General features: G+C 39.5%; 1 protein-coding gene across 1 annotated transcript in view; it reads left to right on the forward strand.

The window, feature by feature from the left end:
* LOC124305321 (alkaline phosphatase-like) overlaps positions 1 to 23,146 on the forward strand; it is a 236,204-nt gene that overhangs the window by 118,340 nt on the left and 94,718 nt on the right. The window contains exon 5 of the mRNA XM_046764612.1: positions 4,857 to 5,070. The gene's annotated coding sequence lies outside the window, so the exon portion shown is untranslated. The remainder of the gene's footprint in view (positions 1 to 4,856; positions 5,071 to 23,146) is intronic.

Here is a 23,146-nt window from a genome sequence, read left to right on the forward strand (position 1 = left end):
TTGACGAAGGATCAAACTTTCAAAGTTTCGAAATGACAGAATGCCGAAAAGGCGTAACTCCGACAAGTCAAAGTTCCGAAAGTGCGAGAATGAGAAAATTTAATAGTCCTGAAGCTTCGAAATTCCGGATGACTGAAGATTTTCAGTTCTGTGATTTTCTGGCGCGGTGAAATTTCACTACTTTGTTCTTTCTTTGCTTTGGATTTTTCATATTTTTACATTCGGAATCCTGGTTATTTCGATTTTTTCCATCCACTCGACGAGTAAACTACGCTGAGTGAGTATATTTTAATTTTCGGAATGTTACTCAATCGAAACTTTGTTTGTCGAAATTTTCCCCTATCGTAACTTTACTCTTCTGAACTTTGCTCTATTCTAACTTGAATTTTCGGAATCTAACATTTCGGAACTTTGAGCCGTCAGGTTTCCGACCACTCGAAACTTTGTTGTTTCGTAAAAGTTTGATTTTACTTCAAGTTTCGCGACCAAATAATTCGGAATTAGGCGTTTTTGGAACTTTTCAAATTCGGAACTTCAACCCTTCAACCCCTTTTCAGCAATTTCATTCCTCGCGATTCCCACACTACGAAACAGCTTATTACGCGTTACCTCATACTTGAATTAATCGAACATTACATAAATGATTCATCTCTAAACTACCCCTGTATTAACAGCGTTAAGCGTAGCGGAAGTACCGTTGAAAGTGCGATCATGTGAAACGTGATTCTTTTGTCCCTTCACTCACAATCGGGTATAAACGTGCAGCAGCAGCAGCAGCATTGGCAGCGTCCAATTTTCAGCGAAGCTCTTTTCGATGATTGCTCTCGTGCTATACGCTTCCTGGAGTGGAGGCCTAGATCCAGCACTAAATAGTGATTGAAGTGCTGGAACGATGGGATCGTCATTCGGTGAACGGGGAAAAGTATAGCTTTCCGAAAAGCCAACGAAGATGATTATACGTCTGTTCACAAATTCCTGTAGAAGATTTTTTTCTGATACGAAGTTTCATGTGTTTATTTATTTATTCTTCTTCTTGATACTTTTCGAAGAATAGAAACGAAGAAAAAATAATCAAACAACATACTCTCTCATATATATATATATATATATATATATATAATATTAATCTACGATATATTTTCGGGCACATTTTTTTTTTTTGAAATAAAATCGATGCACATCTTTTTGTTCTGATTGTAGTTAATTTTAATAATATCTTTATTAAACATGAAAGGTAATCAAATGACTGTTCGTATCGTTCGATAATCCTTGATATGACGTATTAACTACGTCATCAATTATATCTAGAATCGTTTGATAATGCGGAATAGGCATTGAGGTGCGTTCATCTATGATATCGAATTTACGATTTAGCGAGTTTCAACAGCTGCCGATATTGTATGTTGGAAAATTTAGCGCAGGCACGTACATATCGATCGCATTTTCATATTTATCCTACATTCAGCTCGGTTTCAGAGCTTTGAAACACCCCCCTTACAGAGCGCTACATTGCAAGCGATAAGTCGACTAATCGAAATTAATTCAACGTTCACAGCGGCTCGATAAGCTTTGTCGCATCCTATCTCGCGCGATCGGCTGATTCCTTTTACCTTATTGGCGCAATGGGATTTTCACTAATGCCTGGAAAACACCTGCGTGCACAGGCGTATCGTACATGCATATAACGTACACGTTCTACCTCCAAAGCAACTCGCTGCCATTCCGCCATTACCGAGCTACACGGTTTCCATTACGATATTAAATTTAGCACTTGGCTATTTTCCTTAATTCGGGATATCCTGTTTTTATTTTTTTTTTGTCGTTTTTAAAAACCACTTCTTACTCATACTTAATACGGATGTTACTTGGATCCGTTATACTTTCACCATCTTCTTTGGGGCCTTATTCCCAGATTTTACTGGCCTGTTTGTTCTAACTATCTTTAATTTGTTACTGAATTTAGTATTCACGATCGGTGATGCAGAATTTATACTCGGTCCAGATTCTTTCCCTGTTGTTCATTAAATTCGTAGTAATTTTCCGAAAAATTCTTGGCTAAATGTAGTACAGAAAAGTATGAGCTTGAAAAATGTACAATTAATAGAAGTTGAATCAATTTTTGTAGAAGCATTATACTTGTGTCAGAAACTTCTGTCTATATTGTACAGGTATGCGAATTAAACGGAATGATCCTGATAATTTTGAAGCTAAACGAAATCGGACAAAAACCGAAATATAACATCGCACATTACGAATCTAAAGTCAAAATTTAGACATGCAAAACACTGGGTATACAATGAGAATCTCTGAATCAAGTACCTTCTGCATCGTTGTCCCTTATTTTGAATTCACATGTTTTGGGACTTCGAATTTCGATGTAAATCGGATGTTGTTGAAATTCAAAAGAAAAAATTATCTTGCGGGATGCCTTAAATAAGGCTAATTTTCTCTACCGCAAGTTTCTTAATTAAGTAACTTTTTGCACTATTGTCCGCCATTTTGAATTCATATGTTTTGGATTGAGATTCGTAATCAACGATACGAGAAATTCCCGATACTCGAATTTCGAGTAAATCGGATGCAAGGAAAAACGTCTACCTGAAACGGATAACCAGCCTTACAGAATTTCACTCAGCCCTGATTATCTTCACGCGCAAAACTCGTACGGTTTTGTTATAAAAGATAGATATTCGAGGGTTAAGATGATGGGAAAGCAATCGCCGGTGTTATTAGTCGGTAAATCTCGCGGGATTCCTTGATTGGGGCTAATTTTCTCGACCGCAAGTTTCTTCCCCGGTGCTTCTGCAGATACGGGTGCGTTAAAATTATCTCAACGAGTTGGCCCAATAGAGAGCACGGAACGTCTTCGCGTACGTTGCACGTACACGCATGCAAGTGCCTTCGCGTACACACACACAAAGGACGCGAAGCTCGCGGCACTCGGTTAATGGCTGCAATGGGAACTCGACATCTGCTCGCGGGAGTTTCTCCGCCCTGGATGGTGGTTTCCTCCCGGTTTTCTCTACGGCGTCGACGTCATATCCCAACACCGCACTGCTCCAGAGCCTTCAGCCTCCCGCTACTTCTCTTCGCCTACTTCGCCGCAGTCATATACCGGCGTGCATGCAGCACTTCACCATCCACCTGAAGCAATTATATCTAATTACCGTGGAGCAACTCTCATTAATATACCAACCACCGGGCCGCGCGGTCCCTCGCCTCCTACCGCCCACCGAAATAGCTTTGCGAGTCTCGATCCTCGGCCCAACCTGACCCAGACACCGAGTTTAACTCGAGCGAAACCCACCCGCCCAGGTTCGACCGAACTAAACCAGCCCCCGATTTTCACCGGGGACCAAAAACCCGTATCCTTGGCATAGTTTCACGCCAGTCGCAATCCACGTGCGCGTATTAAACGCCACCAAGAAACTGGGTTCGTTGTATCTTCGTCGGGGTTTCGTTACAAGGGTTTTCACCGAAGGAACGAATTATACGAAGCTTCGATCAAGGCGACCGGTTAAACTTCGTTCTTGACAAGCCGGTATATTGGAAAATTGACGGATTCTAATTTTTTTCGACACAGATCGCTTCGATTGGTGTCGATAGTTTGAGCTTCGTAAATTGTAATTTCGTCACTTTCCAAGCTTGATCAGCCTGTACTGTTGCATGGATTTTGGAAAATGGTTTTTTTTTCGGATGATTTGTTATTGCGATGGGTTTCAACGGGAGAATTATTTTTTTTTAGTTTATTTTGGTAATTATCACGAAGAAACTAAAGATGATACATTTTTTTCTATTGTTTGTTTGCTAATAATTCAGGAAAAATTTTTATTTACAGACTTTTCACACTAAAACGAGAATTGTATGTTTTCTGAGTAAAATTATTTCCAAAGAAGCTCGAAAAACAGTTTTTTCGCGATAAGTTTCCATCGCCGTGAAAAGGGAAGAGTCCGTCTGACAAACTTCCACGATGATCTGAAAAATGGTCATGTAAAAAATCTAAAACTGACAGAACTTGACACCCAAATGGAAAAGTTTTCAGAAAAGTACTAGAAAAAAAAAAAATTTGCAATTATTTCAGAAATAAATATATAAACTGGGAAAAACATAATCATTTATTTAGAAAAAATAATAAAAATGAAAAATCATAGGTCTGTCGATAAAACATTGAAAATCGACTTATTTCCGGTAAAACCGGAAGTTCAAATTAAGCGGAATACGGTGATTTTTCACGCTCATCATTTGACCGTGAAATCCTTTAAATTTCAAATACTTTCATCCAATCGTTTCCGAAATCATCGCGGGAGATTGTCAGGCAGACCGACGGACCAAAATTTTCTAAAAACATGTTTTCGGTATCCTGAAGGTTCGAAAACGATGATTCGTTGAAATTAGAAAAAATAATTTTTGCCCGAATTAATAATTTGGTAATTTTTTTCCTGCCTCACCGGAGCTTTTTTAGTCGGATGTAACTGGATCAGTTTCAGTGAGATATCTAAAAGCTCCAATTACTGTTTTCTTTCAACGCTTCTTTGACCAGACTATCGTTCCGCACATCCTTAAATAATCGGCAACAAGTGCCGATAGGATTTCGACGAGCCTCCTTTACCCCAACGTTTGCCCACTCACGTCGAAGGCGAGGTATAATCCGAAAATTCCCGGATCACGCGATTATAGTAATCCAGAGAATTGCATGAGGATCATCAGGGATGTTAGCACAGACCCGAGGATCTGCGAAAGAAACAAATTACCAATATTGGACGAGGAATCGACGCTGTTAAAAATAAATAATAAATATTTTATCCAGTTCCCTGGTTCTTTTTCTAATTCTTTCCTTTCATTATTTCTATTTCCAGAACAAGTTTGGATCGTCTGATTCTCACGATCCGTTCGATATAAGAATACTCGTTTGAAGCGGCTCGACGAAACCTATGCATATGAATACTGCTGAAACGTTTTCAAGAAGCACCTCAGTGAATTCGACCACCTGCAGGCAAGGTTGAACCGTTCTACGTGTACTTGCAGTTTAATTAAACCGGGAACGCCTGCACGGGATCGCTTCGATACACGGTACATTCCCATCTATACCTACATATATGCATGATTCCATTACGTTGCCAACTATTACGGAAAATTGTAGCTTAACACGCCGTCGCCTTGCCCAAAGGTGAGTCAAGCCAAGTGTACCGGTTACTGACTGTTCTCGGTTGTATCCGATCCTTGGCGTTCTAAGATTACCAAAAATAAATTTCATCGGAAAATTCACAATTTGTGCCGTGATTTTATAATTATGGAAAATAAAGGGGTCAATAATTGGGCCTAAGCTTGTCGATAACTGGTAGAATCGTCTTGCGTATCGTTACTGTAGCAGGATCGTCCGACTTACCGAGAAAAATTGAGTGACGTTGACGATGCCGCGTTGCAGACCGGCCTTGAAATTTATCGGCCAAAGTTCTATCTGGCTCAGAAACGTGTCGACCTACCGATATTGAATTGGGTTTTTTTCACTTGAAACATCAATTATCCTTGCGAAGCTGGAGGTCGTAAGAAACGACATTGACAGCAGGAAATTCTCACCTCTCGAACATCCCGAGGAGACAGACGCGACCGCGATAATTCCAGAAGGTTTCTTCTGGTTCTTTGATCCTGAAAATTCGGTGAAAGGAATTGATTATCACAGCTAGAAGTCTGCGAGCTTGCAGCTTCCGGCAACTCCTCAATGAAGGATAAAAGTATGATTACACCCTGTTACAGGTGCGACGGGTGCGCTGAAAGGAGTTTAGCTGCCGCATCGCTCGTTATTGCAAAAGTTCCCGCGGTCTGAGTCTTGTTAAAATTCCGTAAAGGACTCCTGCAGAGGTCCCGAAGGACGTTCGCGTCTTCCCGTACGGTTATATCTGCACCCACGTACTTCTGGACATCGTTTTTCGCGTTTTCACGTCCGGTGTGCACCGGGAGACTAACTTGTAGTCCCGGGACTCTGCTAGCCGATAGATTTCCTGCGGCACGCGGTTTTTCCCACCGGGATGCTTCGAACCGCTCTGCTTCAGTAAATAACGCCCGGTTGCAGCAGATTGAAATTTACAGATACTACACGTGATTCTCGGTTGGTTCTACGGGGGGTTAGAGGTGAGGAGAACTATCCGCGCACGCGTGAGTTTTCGACTGAAACAGTCTCCATCGCCGTAAAACGACAAATATTATAATCGTTCAACAAGTAACCACAATCACGCTAACAAACAATCAGGGTTCAATCTTATTAGCGCTTTATTTTAAATGTGAATTCAGGGTTCAATCTGATTGCCGCTTTTTTTGTTTATTGACAAATTTTTGCTACAGCAACGCCATCCCAATTCTACTCTATTTTATGTATACTTTCTGTACACGGAGATAGTCCTCCTTAGGGGTGTCCAGTAATTACGTGATTAACATGGGGGGGGGATTCAGCAAAATCTCATAAAATTTCATTCAAACGGCGAGGGGATGTGAATGAAGATCTCGCGTCAACTTTTTAATTAGATAACATAGATAACAGATAACATTTTGCAGTGCAAAATCAATCCCGGGCAGATACGATATTAAATATTAGGTATTCGGTGGTATGAGGCAAAATACATAAACATATAAAATTAGTTTATCCGTGTGAAAAGAAATTTTTAAAATTGGTTATTTTGCCGACCGTCGCAGTGACCTTCCCCCTTAACATGTAATTACTTGCTTGTGAAAGTATCTCAAGGTTCGTGAATAAAATCGAAGACTTGAAACTTTTTCGAATAATTGTAATATTTTTTTTCTCTTCCAATAGACAATATAACACTGTTATTGTACAACGAATGGTAATAAATTTGGAAAACATTCAATGTTTCTTCGAAAACGTGTGGCATAAAAATTTGAATGAAATGATAGAAGCCGTTTGTTTAATCAATTTATCTGATCTGCACATTTCTGTTGACACTATTATTATTTTTATTACTAATTTGTTTAGTAAAGATGTAATTTTCAAATTTATGCTAAAGTTTGACGCAAACGTGATGAAATTGATAAAACATGTAGCAAAATTTCACCGATCATTGCGGTTTCGGACGAAATTCAAATGAAATTTACCGGTAAAGTTTTCGCCCATATACTTGTATCTGAACCAAGTATCAAACGCTTTGTAGCACAATGAATTCTTCCTTTTCTCTCCCCCTCCCAATCGCTCGTATTCCGAAGAAGACGAAAAAAAAAAAACAAAAAAAACGAAAGTAAAGAAGAAGACTGTTAAAGGTTCGTCCGAAGCAGACCGCGTGTTTTTCATTTTTCTCTCTTGTTACTTATTTCTAATATCAGAGGCAAATAAACGACCCGTTCTCGGCAATATTGAATTTCAGCATGAATCACGGAAGCAACGGGGGGAATAACCTTTACTTTGGAAATTTCCTTACCTGTGAAATGACATTTTGGCCTCTCTTGGAGAAGCTTAAGAGGCGGAGCAGCCAGTGAACGATTACGAACGCTGCTTTCCAAGCTTTAACCACATTTCTCGAACTCTCGTCGCTGGGAACGTTGGATGTTGATTTTAAAAAAAGTATAAGCTGGTAGAGACTCAGGGGGCTGTTTATCCTGACGAAAAGTTGGCAAGCCGCCAGTTGGGTTCCGTAGCTTTTGCTTACGTCAGCTGCAAACTCGGCTACCCTCCAGTGTTGTTTCGTTAACTCTCTCATTTCGCGCACCTTCACCGAACCCTCGACCCGTGCCAGATGCGGAAGATTTCGACCCTTTGAACTCAGGACCCCGACGATGCGGGTCGATCTCATCTCACCTGACTCCTCAGATTTATGAAAGGATCTTCTAGGTACCTGAAGATCGCACAAAGATCTACAAACATCTACGTATACATACATAGTTTGTTTTAATTATTACGCAACAATAATTGTTGAGATTTTCATCAGTGTCACTTAACCGTTCTGCCCAAAAAGCTTATGGGATTTATGAAAAGCACTCTGCTAAATACCTGCCAAGGTAATTCGAGTTATAGTCGCGAGCTCTGCGTTGTATTAGATGTAAAATTATTCTCGGTCAAATCAGCGAGTTTAGACCAGTCAAAATTACCGGTGTTGGAATTTTATTTAAAAATTCCTACTTCCCGTTACATTTTCTCCCTCGCAACGATGTAATGACTTTTACAACGATAGCTAAACGAGTAACATAATGAATTTTTTTGTTGTTTTATTAGACTGGTTTTACAATTTCATTTTGATATTCCTACTCTCGCAATCAGTGTTACATTTAACCTCGGTAGTTCTAGTCTTGAAACACCGCGTATTAAAATACCGTGGGTCCGAGTTAAACGGTGCGTATCGATAACAGTGGCCGTCTTGGATAAGCATCGGGGTGAGGTTAATTTGAAAGAAAAATCATCTCTCGGATCGACGTCGATAGGGGATAAGGACATGTTCCGGGACTGTCGTTTAGCGGGTATTACAAACCTCTTGGGGCGATATTTTGGGAGAAACACGAAGAGGCCGAGAGCGGAGGCGTTCAAGATGGCTGAGAGGGCGTCGGGCCGCCAACTCTAAAGCAAATTGATTTCGTGCTGGCTGTTTCTCTTCTTCGATGGCTTTGAACGCGGCTCTCGAGGCCGCAGGTTCGAGGTCTCCGAAATCTTCCGAGAGGCTAATTTCTTTACCGCAAGGATGGTGCGAGGGTTGCCAATTTAGCCGCCCCCTAGAATCCGAACGTCGGTCGGCCCTCGTTCCCCGATTATAGTCGCACTCGTTTCTCTCCTTTAACTCGAAATTAATTAAACCCTGCCGTATATTGATCGGGCAAGACGGAATAAAATCCCTCGGGTATTTGAAAAAGGGATCCGCCCGATCGTACCAAGGGTGGATCGCCAACGGCGGGCGCCGATGACGATTGACTCGGTGACGCCGGTCCTCGACTGCTTTGGAAAACTCCGAGATACCCTGATTAATATCCATCAATCCTCTCTCCACGATCCAGGAAAACGCCGCGAACTGACCCTGGAACAATGCCCCGTCGTGTCGGAATCTCGACTCATTTTCAGCGCCGGTTATCGCGACTTTTTCTATTTTCAATACTCCGTGTAACTCCCGCCAGCAATTGGCATTTCTAATAACGCGGGTATTACACTTATTATTATTATCATATAATTCTTCTGCTGCAGGAAACGTTCGACTGCTTCTCCACCATGCACAATTTTCATTCAAGCGATATTACATATATGTATGTATATGGGACATTCCACGTCGAATTAGCAGACCGTGTACTTCACCTCCTTCGATTTTTAACATTTTTTACTATCATGTTCTTACCGACCCAAAATAGTCTCGGGATTTGTTTCGGATTCTGTTCAACGTCTCGTGAAATTTATAAAAAATCGCGGAAAATTTCGAAAACTTCATTTTTTTTTTTGTTTTTGAACCTGAAAAAATGAACACTGATTCTATGATGTGAAATGTAATTTTTGAGCACCACACGATAATGGGATGTAATTTTTTAGACACATTGAAATCGAAGAGGATGAAGTATATGGGCTGCTAATTCGACGTGGAATGTCCCATATACACGTATGTGAATACGTAGGGAAATTGTTCATCAAGCTAGTTCTTGTGGTTTGCGAATGAAAACTTTTTTTTTTTTATCGATATTGGAGTTGAGGAAAATTGTATAAAGAGCCGCTGCAGCTGGTGAATCGCTTGAATGGCTCGCTTCTTAATCGTCTGCCGGATATGAGGATTTGATATAAAATAGCGACGTTTTGGAGACAATGCTTTTATGTAACGTGCGCGCAAAAGCTGCGCGTGAAAATTTAATAAATCGGGAAGAATACGCGATAAATAATCGACGCGGGGAGCTCGTATTTCCAGTTCGATTCGCTTCCTCGGCCCATTGTTCAATCTTGGAACAAAAACTGCAGACTATGATGCATCCGTATTATTGGAAAAAAAAAACGAGGCTCGAATCGCCGGGGCTGACAACCAGGTTTCGGACGGACGTTCTCATCGCTCAAACCGAAGGCAAAGAGAGAGAGAAAGGCGGAAAAAAGTCGGATCAACCTTTGGCCAATCTACGGTGAAGTCGGGAAATAATAAAACCAAATTCACGAGATCATTTTGCGCGGTTGGTTGGCCGAAAGTCGCACTTTTCGTTCATTTCATTACGATGTGACCGTATTAGTTGAGTATTTGTTTAATTAATGTATCTGCGAGCCACAAATATGTCTTAAAAAATACGCAAATCAAAGATACGTGGACTATGAAGGAAAGCTTTAGATGCGAATATGATGAAAATAAAGTGTTTCGGTAAATTTTGTAGAAAATAGTTCTATGATTGGAATTAACCATCCATCGTAGAGTGAAATTTAAAAAAATCTACCTGCAAGCTTTGAACAAATTTGAATAGATTCGAAACGCAGCATCGATATGAAAGCTTTCGTTTAGCTTACAAACGTAACAATTTGGTGTATGCTCAATTATCCGACTATCTCGCAGTAGAATTATTAATCCGTATCAATTTTCAACCATTCAATCCAACTCTCGAAGCAAAGTATAAATTTTCACACCGTTTAAGTTTGGTAGCTTTTCTTATACCTCAACGCAGATCGGCGCCATTTCCGCCCAGACCTCGAAGCAGGCGAATAAGATCGTCGAGGGTGAATCAAAGCTGCCGAAAAATACCGTCGAGACTTTAACGACGATTCCGGTGATCAGGAGAACCGGGTAAATCGATATTTGGCGATAGTAATTCCAGGACGATGTTTGGGAGCCTCGATGAGCGGTCAGAATCGCTTTGGCCTCCGCGATGCTCGTTGCTACGAGCTTTCTGTGCTTCCAACATACCGCCAATATCGTCAGCTGATACGCGAATCTCGTTAAGTACTTTACCGCGACTATCGCGTCGCTTTTTAAATCCAGAGTGTCGAGAAGCGTCGCGTACTGAAAAGTTAAATTAAGTACATCGCAATTTAGCACAGATGCTGAAAATGCGTGGCGTAAGAAAGAAATTCAGGAAAAATCGGACACATGTTATTCTATTTGCGAAAAACGATGCAAGCATACACGAGCTTTCGAATTACGATTATATTATACCTCGTTTGAAATGGATCCGCTGCTCGTCGCGCAATGGGCGAAAGAAACGGTGACGTGAAGAGTTAAAACAACATTGGTTAGGTACAAGATAAACGGTAGGAACTCTCTCTTTGTTAAAACTGAATTGTATACGAGACAACCAAACAGTTTAGACATCAGAGAGACGCTGTTAATCAAAAGTTGGCTCATTCTCAGCGTTATTTCTATCTCTCTTTCTCTCTTTCTCTTGGACCCAGTGTCGCTGCTTGCTGCGGCTGAGCTGCGGTGAAAGGAATATTTATTAACGCGATGTTAAATGCGGCTGTGGTATACGTATCGTATAAGGTATAATAATTCCCACTTGCGATTAGGCGTGAGGAACAGCTTGTATGTAAAGGGGGTTGAAACTCTGCCAAACTCACCTATAATTATATATAAATATAAATGCCTTACCGTGCGCCCATATAATATCTATTTGACGACTGCAGCCTTTAATCGCAAGGTTGAATACGAATCATACATGTCAATAGACATAATTTATCTTTATACACCTTTGTAATGTAAAAATTTATAACCCGTATCGTGCTTTTCGTCTGAAATACTCATCGCGACATGTTTTTCGACCCCCGTTATTCAATTCGTTCTCAATTTCGTCTCGTTTGATATATTAATTCCGCATGAAAGCTTCTTAAGGGGGAGGGGTCAAAATCATATCTATTTATAGTAGTTTTTTATTTTAAAGAAAATGAAAACACATAGAGCAATTTGCGATTGAGGGCTTTCTTATTTATAATTTCAAGAAAATTTTATAAAAAATATTTCGGGATCGAAATTCAACAATGTAGCTACGACGACGAATCGATAAACAAGTTTAAAGATTGTGTCCCAATTTCAAGTCAATCGGATAAAAATTTTCCGCGGAATCTGCGCCACCGGATTTAAAGACGCGGTCGTTTGCTACTTATATGCAACATACTACCATTTTGTTATTAATTTCAATGAAAAAATTCTAAAATGTTCTTCAAACTATGAATAACAAAGTCCTCAAACTCAAATTGCTCCGAGTGTTTTCATTTTCTTACAACGAGAAGAATATTATCGAAGAAATGAAAATGACTAGATAAAAATTGTCGGAGAATCTAAATTCGCGCGATATTTCATTGAAAATTCCTTCCGCAATCTTCTTTAAATTATACGTCACGACGGAATTCAGGTGATACGAATAATGTAGGACACGAAATAATTAACTTTCGCAAATTTTTTGCACAATCCGCAAGAGACTGCAAAAAATGTATCGCATCGCAGCGTTTCTCTCGGAGCGTTTCGTTCGACTCTAATTGTGTTTATTAATTAATGGAAAACTCGACTGGCCTCGCAGAGTGAGAGCTGCCTGTTCAACTCAAGCCTCTGAAATCTCAGAGGATCAAAACCGCAGCGCTGATGGATCTACTTGCTTTGAGCAGAAGCTGCCGGGTTCAGAATTCGCTGCCACGTTTCGGGCCCTGCAGCGGGACGCAATATGGCTCCGAGTACATTATATACACGTACCTGTGTACGTATCTACATATGTATAACTGCAGGAGCCTGGGGTCGAAATTCGTTTCAAGCCCTGCGTGTATATTATTCTTTTTTCGCAAAAATTTCGGACGAGACTACCGCGTAATTAGAAAATGAAAGGGTCGTATATATTTATAAGTGTGCAGGGTGTACGTTTGTTTAAAATATTTTTCAAACCTCATTTTTCTTATTCGGTATATTTTTAAATTCCAGCTTTTTTGCAAAAGCTCGATTACCCCCGTTGTGAGAGAATAACTACCGACTAAAGAATAATCAATTTTTATACTGCTTGGTTGTTTTGTTTTAACTCGTGCTTCGTTCTGACTTCGTAATATCCCGATATAGAAATTTCTACTTGAAGGGACAGTGCGAGAACATTTTACTGACGAATATAAAATTTTACAACGAACGATCTTTGTTCTATAAATGTATATCGTATAATTTTTTTTAACATCCTTACGAACGCTATCAATTTTTTATGACAACGACAGAGGTGTAACAAAAAACTCAATGACAATAATTATTTTCTAGCACAAGAAACAAAAAACTAATCCTCGCATGTTTAAACAAAATTTTGAGTACATCGACAAACTGTAATAGTTATCGGAATGAAAATCGAGAGAATTATGTATCAGATATAATTTATTGGTGAATTTATTTTCGATATTCAACCGAGTCACGTATATAATTTGAAATTATGTTTGGCATACCGCAGTTGTCCGGTATTATTGAACGTATACCCGAGCTTCACGAAGGATGAAATCAAATCGATGATTTATTTTCTATCGCCTTCCAACAGTCCGTAAGAACTTGGAGCTACGAAAGAATTCGTCCCTTAACGTTACGACGGAGTAAAATTTCACTCGCGACTGACGCCAGGCGAAAAGTTAGGCGTTAAGCCTCGAATTGGGAGATCAAATTATTGGCTTTTCCTTTTTTCATCAACAACCGAAGTATCGCTGTCACTTATTCACGTATTTAGCTGTTACGGCCGGTTCTTACCAGGCCTCAGAATGTCCCGTACAATGGGCGGAAAATTGCTGCCGATGAGTAACAGCTTAATTCGAACTTCCATTGAATATACGTGTGACAGTAGAATTTCGCTTTGACATGAAAATTACCAGAATACCATGGAACGACCGCAAATTACTGCTCTTGATACGTCATATCTCTTGGAAAGGTTAATTTGATTATAGTTTGATACACCTATTTTTTTACAGTTTCATAATTTGCCTGTGGTTGATTAACTCGATTGAAACTATGTACAGTAGTTTAAATTCACTGATGATATAAAAGAAATCCGAAGGCATGGTATAATTTAATTCCATTACAATACGGTAGAGCCTCGATTATCCGAACCGTGACTTGACTTATCCGAACGGCGTTTTGAAAAAAATACATTTTCAATGCGAAATGTACATTGTTGCTCGTTGAAAAATGTGGACGAGCGGTTGGTCAATTGACATTATACGACTTTACGAAACTAAAGTAACAAAATAATCGCTCGGTCTTTGAAAAAGGTTCGATGTGTACTTAGATGTTTAATACGGACTGTTCGTCGATTGAAATTTGTGTCGCATACATCGTTATACCTTAAGATAAAAAATTGAAAAAGGCTCGATCCCTGTTAATTCGTATAATCAAGGTTCTACCGTACGCTACTTTGCAAGAGAGTTGCAGGCAACCGGATGTCCTCCCGGTTTCAACGGACTTCAGACTTTAGCCGCTCGTGTAAACCAGCGATAGCGAACTTCCGGAGATTTATCCATCATCCCATCCTCTTCTTCCTCTCGAGCTTTTTCAGTCCGGTAACCATGTACGTGTTGCTAGTTACGTCAAAGATTCGAGAGGCTGTACCGCGTGCATATAACTCGCCATGTGCAGTGCAGATAGCCGGTCAGAATCTCTTGAAAAGTTTCGTAATAAACTTATCGAAGTTGATTTTTTTTTTTTTTATTCTCCTTTTTATCTCCCACGGAAAGGCACGCCCTCCGCAATAGTTGCAAAAATATGGAAAAATATTCCCGGGCGAAGTATTCCCAGCTGCATAACGGGAAACGCGGTGTTGCACAGTCGCACATCGGATGCAACGTTACGCTTCAGCGGGGGATGGAATGGATTATATCCGGCATAATATATATATATATATATATATATGTGTATGTGTGTATATATATATATATATTTATATATATATGTATGTATATTTATACAATATACGTAGAGAGGCGCCTTCCTCTCTTCCTCCATTTCTCACACACTCCCGTTTCTCTATGTAATACATAAATGTACGTGCATACACGTACATAGGTGTGCAGCATCCGTGGCAACTGCAAGAAGCGAAACTATTTCCAGTCGCCGAGTTGAAATTCCAATGAACCACGCCGATAGAATTTTAGAGTTTGCACTGACTTCGGACGGCTGGTCAGCCTGTCGGGAATCCTCCTGGGACTCGATGTCGGGATTGCCCGACGTTCGATTTCGATAATTTGAATGTTTACGCCCGAACTTTTCACCCTTCCAACTGTCTGGTCTGTGCAGTCGGTTTTTTACTCTCGTATAGAATCTCGACTCTCGAACAGCGAGGCTTAATATATTCCAGGGATGTTCGGGTGTTCCTTACTAAAAATGATCATGCGTTGAATTTTAAAACGTTATGACTGAAATTCACGTATGATTTATTTTAACAATTTGATAAAATATACTGAAAAATCACGAATCATCAGGTATATTTGATCAAAAATCATGTAATCAACCATATAGTGAATTATATAAATTCTAATCTAGTATATCTGATGATTCTGGCTTTTGCGATTTGTTGTATTATTTGTTTGTAAATTTTATCGAATTCGCAAGACAAATCGTGTTATAAATTATTATACACACGCATTTCAGTCGTAACGTTTTATAATTTAACACATGGCCATTTTCAGTAGGGTTTCGGTATACCGAAAACCCTTATCGGTCGTTTCTTTGAAATATATTACGGTATGAGCTTTTAATACCGAAACGCCGAAACATCGAAGACGTTCAAATTCTTGATGACAAAATTAGTGGAGCTTTATTCGCGGGGATCTGTTTGATGAGATACATGTAAAGATATTCCGTTTATCAGTATAGTTTAGACACATATTTTAATACTTCTACGTTCATTAGGTATCGGAATTGAAATTTATTCCCGTTGCTTAGTTTTCGTTTTTGCAGGAACGACACTTTTTACGGAAAAAACATGATATTTTGATTTTTATCGAAACGACGGTATTTCCGTACATCGAGTGTGGAAAATCGGTATTAAATTTTTCGATACCGAAGAGCCCTAAATTTTTCACCCCTCTTTTTATATCGCGTTATCGCATCGCATCACACGTCACTCCAAACCCTAACGAGCTTACGGCTTCGGATTTACTCCCAAATTGCAAAATATTGTCGACTTTTTTCTCCAATTTAATCTTTCCGCGATTCCGCACCTTTTATTATAAAACTGAAACGTGCAGATAATAATCTTCGATAATTTGTAAAACGCGCGCAGCTTTTCCGTAGCGAAGTCGCAAAGCTAGCCGGCTGACAACGAACGGTTTTATCGCCAATAATTCGCGCCTCTTTAATGCTACCGAAAATTACTCTATCCAAGCCAAATGACCGCGCCTTTTATCGACTTTCTCTTCTTCCGTACAATTCGCAAGTCTTAATTGGTTCTTCCTGTTTGCTGATTGTTTTTTTTTTGTTTTTTTTTCTCATTTTCCCCTACCCCCTACTCGATTTATTTTTAGGGCGAATAAAAGACCGCCGAGCTCTTTCCATCGGCGTAAAATGTAGAGAAATTAAACGGAGATTCTGGTTTAGTCGCGCGACGCGATAATCCGAAGCCAACAGGTGCTAAGCAGACCGGCTAGTCGGCTGGCATATACCTAGATATTAATTAGAAAAGACGTGTAACTATAACTCGTTATAATTAGCAGTGCAAAGTTGAAACTTAACTGCTGGGTTAATACGGCTATGTTTCTACGATCTATAACATTATAGGTACCTACGTATATCCTGTAGCAACCCACCCTTCCACCCTTCGGCAAGTTACGATACAAAATTTCGCTCGCTGTGATCCGAGTAGTGCCACATGTGCGCCCGAATTCTGCATCAGGGGTTAGAAATTTACCCATCCTTTTCTTATCCAGCTCTTCATTTGTCATCAGATATAATTACGCGGTGAAAATATTTTCTCTCTTTCGGTGCACATTAAGCGGTGTGTGAATTTTTCTAAACATCTGCAAGTGCATTGCGAACACGAAGAGTGTGTAATTTTAGACGCGTTTGTTACGTTATACAAGAGAAAATATATATATATATATATATATATATAGAAACGCCGAGGGTTGGAACCCTGCAGAAAAATTTAAGTGGTAAAAACTTTCTTGTATCAAGTCGATGACCGTCCGTTTTAAAAGGTAAAATCAAGTTTTTCGTCGCAGGGTTTTTACGATCGTTTTCCGCAATTAATTATACATGCATTTGTTTATACAAACGGTACAAAGGCGAGTGGTTTATAGCAGTGCTCCTCGAATTGCAGGAGCGAGTGTAAGAAAACGATGATAGAGAAGGATGAGGAAGTAAGAAAAAGAAAGGAAAAATTAAGGGGGAAAGAGGGGAAATTCTTAGGGCGGTACAAGGCGAGTAATTAAAACTTATGATCATACTTTTTACGTTAATTACTGTAATTGCGAAAGTTACGTAATATGTATAATAAATGGAGGCCAAAACGCATCGGCTAGAAAGTAACTGCGTGTGCACATAATAAAATGTATAAAACGATCTCTACTTCAATCGCATATAATACCTACCTACTTTTTGTGGAGTTGTAAAAAAATCTCGGTTAACTTCGAAGCTTACCGATTGACAAAATAAATGAAACATCGAGTCGGATTGACCTTTCCGTTTTTCACGTACAGAACAGAAAATTATATAAATACGTGAAAAAAAATATAGAAAAGATGGAAAAAATTAGATCGTCAGTCTGGAGCAACTTGTTTTCACTCATCCTCTCTTTATCTTTTCATTTAGCACCCTTTCTTTCAAATGCTTACACAATATAGAATTTCGATATTAGACAATTTTTCAATAACCAAATATAACCTACATATTTACATCGGAAAATTGCCAAGACTCTTTAAATTCCGATCGACATCATTTTTGATTAATTTCATTCGCCGATGAAATGTAAACATCGAAATTTATTCATGGCATATGTATTTTGTCACGGACTAGTTTTGAAACTAGAAGGTTGAATCGCACCCTTGGCAACTGAGAAAAGTGGCAAAAGTTTGAATTTTGTTTTTTTTTATTTCTTTCTCTAGATTTTAAATATTACGTTTTTTCCCCATCATTCCAAATTTTGACATGTACATACTATAAAAAAAAGCGCAACAGAACGAAAGAGATCGTGCTAATATGTCGAAAAATTACCAAATAAACATGTCAGCGAAGTATCTGATAATTTCTGTGAATCTGTTCGAATCGAGTATATTCTTCTACTAAATTTGAAAACTTCCCTTGCGTGATGAAAAAAAAATGGAGTTTGACCAGACGAAGAAGGGTTGAATTAAATTTTTGGCTTTTGTGTACCATCGAGAATTTGGTTTTCGGGCGTAAAAAGAAAAATGTTGTAAGCACACAATTTCGCCCCGCGTTGCGTGTAAACTTTGTTTAGAATCGGTCTGTCCTGCAGGCCTGCCATTGGCGTATAAAATATTCCCACGGGGGGATACAGAGGTAGTATCTAATCGGGGTAGAGAATTCCTGGCACGTTCACGTGAAGGGAAGAGCTTTGTGGTAAACTGTGCGGAAATCCACATTCAATAACATCCCTTCCTCCACTTTTCCCCTACCTTTCCCATTTACCTTCCCTTTTTCTCCCACCTTTCCACTTGCCCCAAATCCTTGCGACACGTATCAAGAAGGTGAGGCTCTGCCACCCTCTCTCACGGCTTTCGGTCATAAATTAACCTTTTGATGGGATTTAGGACAAAAATAGTGAGGAAAGACAACGCGATAAGAGTGCTGCTCAGCTTACTATCTCAAAATTGTTGGAAAGATTTGTTGTTTATTCAAAGTTTTTCAAATTCAGAATTTCAACTCCGCTCCAATTAGGTAGCTATTTTACTCTCTAAGCTTGGTTCAACTTTCAACCTTTTAATTTAACGCTTCGCAATTTGATTCACCGACAAAAATGAACCTTGTATTTTGTTTAAAAGATTCGATGGTGTGATTTTTTTTCGCTCGCCCGGAAATTTCAGTTTGCTTGACATTGGCACTCTTGTCATGCGGCCATTCACGTCGACTTTCGTTATAATCTTCTCGTCGACTAATTTTGTCCTGCCGATCACTGGCGAAAATTTGTCATAATTCAACATTGTTGCCATACGTACTTCGTTGCGAGCAGAATTTTCATTTCCATTATACGTGCAGAAAACTTGACACCTGAAATTACGAGAAGTCTGAAAAATGCTCTTTATCGTATCAAACTTTTTTCCTCGCACGTGTCTCAGCGCCATACAACTTGTCACAGAAATAATAAATTGACTCAGATGCAATTTCTTCGCCGATAAAAATCTGTCCGTGTCAATGTTGAGCGAATCGAAAACTTGGTCGGGGATTCGCTGACGCGAATATTGTTTTCAAGGATGGTTAAACCGACGATTAACACCGACTAATGAAACGTTAGTCAACGGCTGTCAAACGGCTATGAGGGTGGATTATTCGGCGCAACGTAGCGGGTTGAAATTTCGTTTTCCCGTTAAATATATATAACCGTACCGTTGCGCTGCGTTACGCAGCGACATGAAAAGTGAATGCAGGGGTAAATTTTAATGCGTTTAAATGTGAAACACTTTTTCCGCAACGGAGATAACGGAAGGTAAAGAGAGTGAAAGCGAAGGGAAGCGCGAAGGGCGAACTTCCGGCCTGGTGGAAGCATGACAAAAATTATCATGCTAATGCGAGAGGATTAATTAACCCCTTCACCTGACAAATCTGACCTCAACGAAATTCACCCTGGAAGCGTAATCTATATGGGTTATAATGCAATATTATACACCGTGCTATACCTACCTGTATAATTCAGGCTCGCGGACAGCTCAATTAATCCGAACGAACTAACGTTTTTCCCCGCTCTGATTCATTACGCTTATCACGATTATTATTACTTCCATTTTCCTTGGCCCGCTCGTTTGACCGTTGAGACCGGTCCCTCCTTTTCTTTACCCTCCTTCTAAACAAAGGAACACTTCTGCAAATAAATGTCTCTTCCAGACGACGGGCTTACGTAAGTTCTCAGACCACTTGGCGAGAGTCTGCTTCCATTATTTCTCGCAGGGTGATATTTTCAGATTCTTTCTTGAAAACCGAGTCATGTGACCTCTGCAGCAGCGGTTGATGATTATCTCTAGAATTTCTAGCTCAGGATCAATCTCACCGATGTTATTTCTCATCGGAAACAAAAGAAAGAAAACCGTATGAATAATGGACGGTATACGTCGAAGCAAAAAAAAAAAAAATTCATTTACCTTTTTCCATTTTTGCCATTTTTTTTCAGTATTTTTAATTTTTTGCTCGATTAAAACATTGTTTAAACCGTCTCAGAATTCTTCAAAAATTATCAAAACTTCTATTTTTCACTCAGAATATTTCTAGACCTGTTCCATTACGGAGATCGGAATATTCCAAATTGTACGTTTTTCCTTTATCAACTTCGTAATGAAACCAGTCTAGAAATGTTCTCAGTGAAGAATAGAAGTTTTGACAATTTTTAAGAAATTTTCAAACAATTTCCAGACACAAAGCTTTGATTGACAAAAAAACAAAAATTAAGTGCTGAAATAGTAAAAAACTCTTTTTTATTAAAAAAAAAATTGGTAGGCGTAGAAAAGAAAACAAGGTATTTAAGAATCTTGAAACAGATACTTTTCAACATTACTCTCAATATTTGTAAATAATTAACCACTTGAATAAAAAATTCTGAAACAACTCAGGGTACTGTTTCAGAGATGTGAGAATCGCCGAAAATTTTTTGAACAAAATCGAAAGTTACGACGGCCAGACGTCGGTTGGTTCGGCATGGAATTCCCCATACATGTGTTATAGCTGCAGCTCGATGCACGCGACTAGTCTCTCTAATTCCCCGAAGTTACCGGGCTTCCGGAGTTCCTTCGTTGGGATTATAATGACGTCACTGGATACTCCGAGAGAGTTGGCGAAACGAGGAAGAGTCGCGTATCAGCGAACAACTGCACAACACGCCGAAATTTAGCTTGCGGGAGGTAAACTTTGCCGAATAATCGCTCCGCGTTGCCTTAATTTACCAGCGGCGAGGGTTTTGGGCTCTTTTTGTTTTTTTTTTTTTCATTTTTTGTTGTTTTTTTTGTTTTTTTCTTTACCTACGGCTGCATTCAGCCGCGAAACGCAACGCGGAATGAGAACCGGTCGGAAAGATGAGATACAGCGGAGCTGCCGAACGCCGGATGCTGTAATTACGTGTAGGACGTTTCACCAAAAGCTCCAGACCGACGACGCGACGCGACGCGACGCCGGGCGTCCCGATGCCACTCGCTTACTTACACCTTGCTTCATTCGGTCGAATCCCCGGCCAACTCGACCGTCTCAGATACTTTTTACGTTTGAGCTACTCGAAACGGTCCGGATTAACTTTGACTAATAGGAAATAACGAACGCGATTTGCGTCGTTGTGTAATCCTGTCGTTGCTTTTTGCATTAAAGAGTTTTTCTACTTTACGTGACGAAATTTCTTTCCTCGCGTAGCGAATGACCATGTATTCATTATTGTTCTACGAAAAGTTGTTGAGACAGTTCGCAATTATGCCTTATGAATTTCGTACTGATTTATCATGAGTTATAACAATATTGACAAATTCATAGAAATCTCAAACATTCAGAATTGATTCGATATTTATTCGATTCAGAATTAGTATCAAGTACTCCAATGTCTAGATTTACGAAGAAATTTTCAACGCGAAATTCTTATGTAATCAACGATTTTTACATCATACTTAAAAGGGAAGAAAAAAATCAAGCCTCCTGTTTTCAATATCAATGAAAATAAATATTCATCGTAAAAACTAGAAAAAAGAAAGTTTCTACCCAATCACAAAAATCTGTGTAATTCTATGCATAAACTTGAATGAAATGGCAAGTCTTGTGCTATCGAGACGTTCCGTTCATATCGTAGTTTGGAAAAAATTTTGCCAACTTGAAAGATAGTAATTGTTTAATATTTTTTTATCTGCGTGTGCGTGTGTGAATGAGAAAGGTAGTAAAAAATCAGAGAAAAGAAATCCTCGAGGTACTCTTTCCGTGAATTTGCCTTCCTTCGAAGAAATTAAGTATCTCAGCACTCATCCTTTCTTCTTCTTCTTCTTCTTCTTCTTCTTCTTCTTCTTCTTCTTCGACGAAACTTTTCTTTCCGGATGTATAACATCTACCGCCATTCTCCTCCTTTTATCCACGAAACAGCTCGCGTTAAACGACTTTTGAAGTTTCTCGCTCGCTTAATCTGTCAGCCATACGCTGTCAACTTTCGACTCATTAGAGACCTTGATGATATTCAACGTCGTTTCTGGCCGGCTTATAAAGGTCTGAAAACTCCTCGAGTCCCTTCCTTCCTGCCTTTCTTGACTCGTCGATTCGTCAGATCATCGTTGCGGAAATTTCTTTCGGATATTCCGGGACTTCCGCGTCGGTATCTCGCAAACATTTTCCATTTTCCATTACGTCGCGATTCGTTCTCAAAATTCGGTGTACGTGTAGGTAGGTATGACGGGATGGTCCTACAAATCGAGAAAATGAAATACAGCAGAAGTTCTGCGGGCTCCTCAAATCACAATTTTAATGCAACGTTTTATATATTTAAGGTAGGATTTTTGGTGTTTTGTGTCTGACTTTTTACTCTCAAGATCGCTAAAATTTTTAAATTTCAAAGTAACGCAACGTACCATCGATGGAAAAATAATTTACTGTAAAGTTTTAAGAATCTTACGTTAGTTAAATAGAAAAATTTGGTGGCTTTGTGGTGAAACTTAAAAAACAACATTTCCCTTTTACTTATTTCGAGATACTTAATGACCGTATCCATGACCACTCTGACGTATAGAATATATAAGATTATGGAGATGAGTTTTACATCCGATTCTCCTCAGCAGCGTGCAAAGAATATTCGCCCTTCCTCTTTCTCTGTCTCTGTCTCTGTTTTTCCTTTTCCCTCGGTGTATGCGACACGTTCACTTACCCGTGCGTGCAGCTTATCTTTTCCATGCAATTTGCGACTCCCTAATTTGCATCCCTACCGCCCCCGGAATCGAGTCACTGTTGCCCGAGGACTACGGTGAATCTTAATCCTCTATCTCAGCTTTTATACGCGAGCTTTTCGTAATCGCTTATGCTTATGACGAACTACACGAGACGTTACATCTCTGTCTGAAAATTCACACTTATGTCGGTCTTAGGGTTTTATC

This window comes from Neodiprion virginianus, chromosome 5 (genome assembly GCF_021901495.1).
Source record: "Neodiprion virginianus isolate iyNeoVirg1 chromosome 5, iyNeoVirg1.1, whole genome shotgun sequence".
NCBI classification, from domain to species: Eukaryota; Metazoa; Arthropoda; class Insecta; order Hymenoptera; family Diprionidae; genus Neodiprion; species Neodiprion virginianus.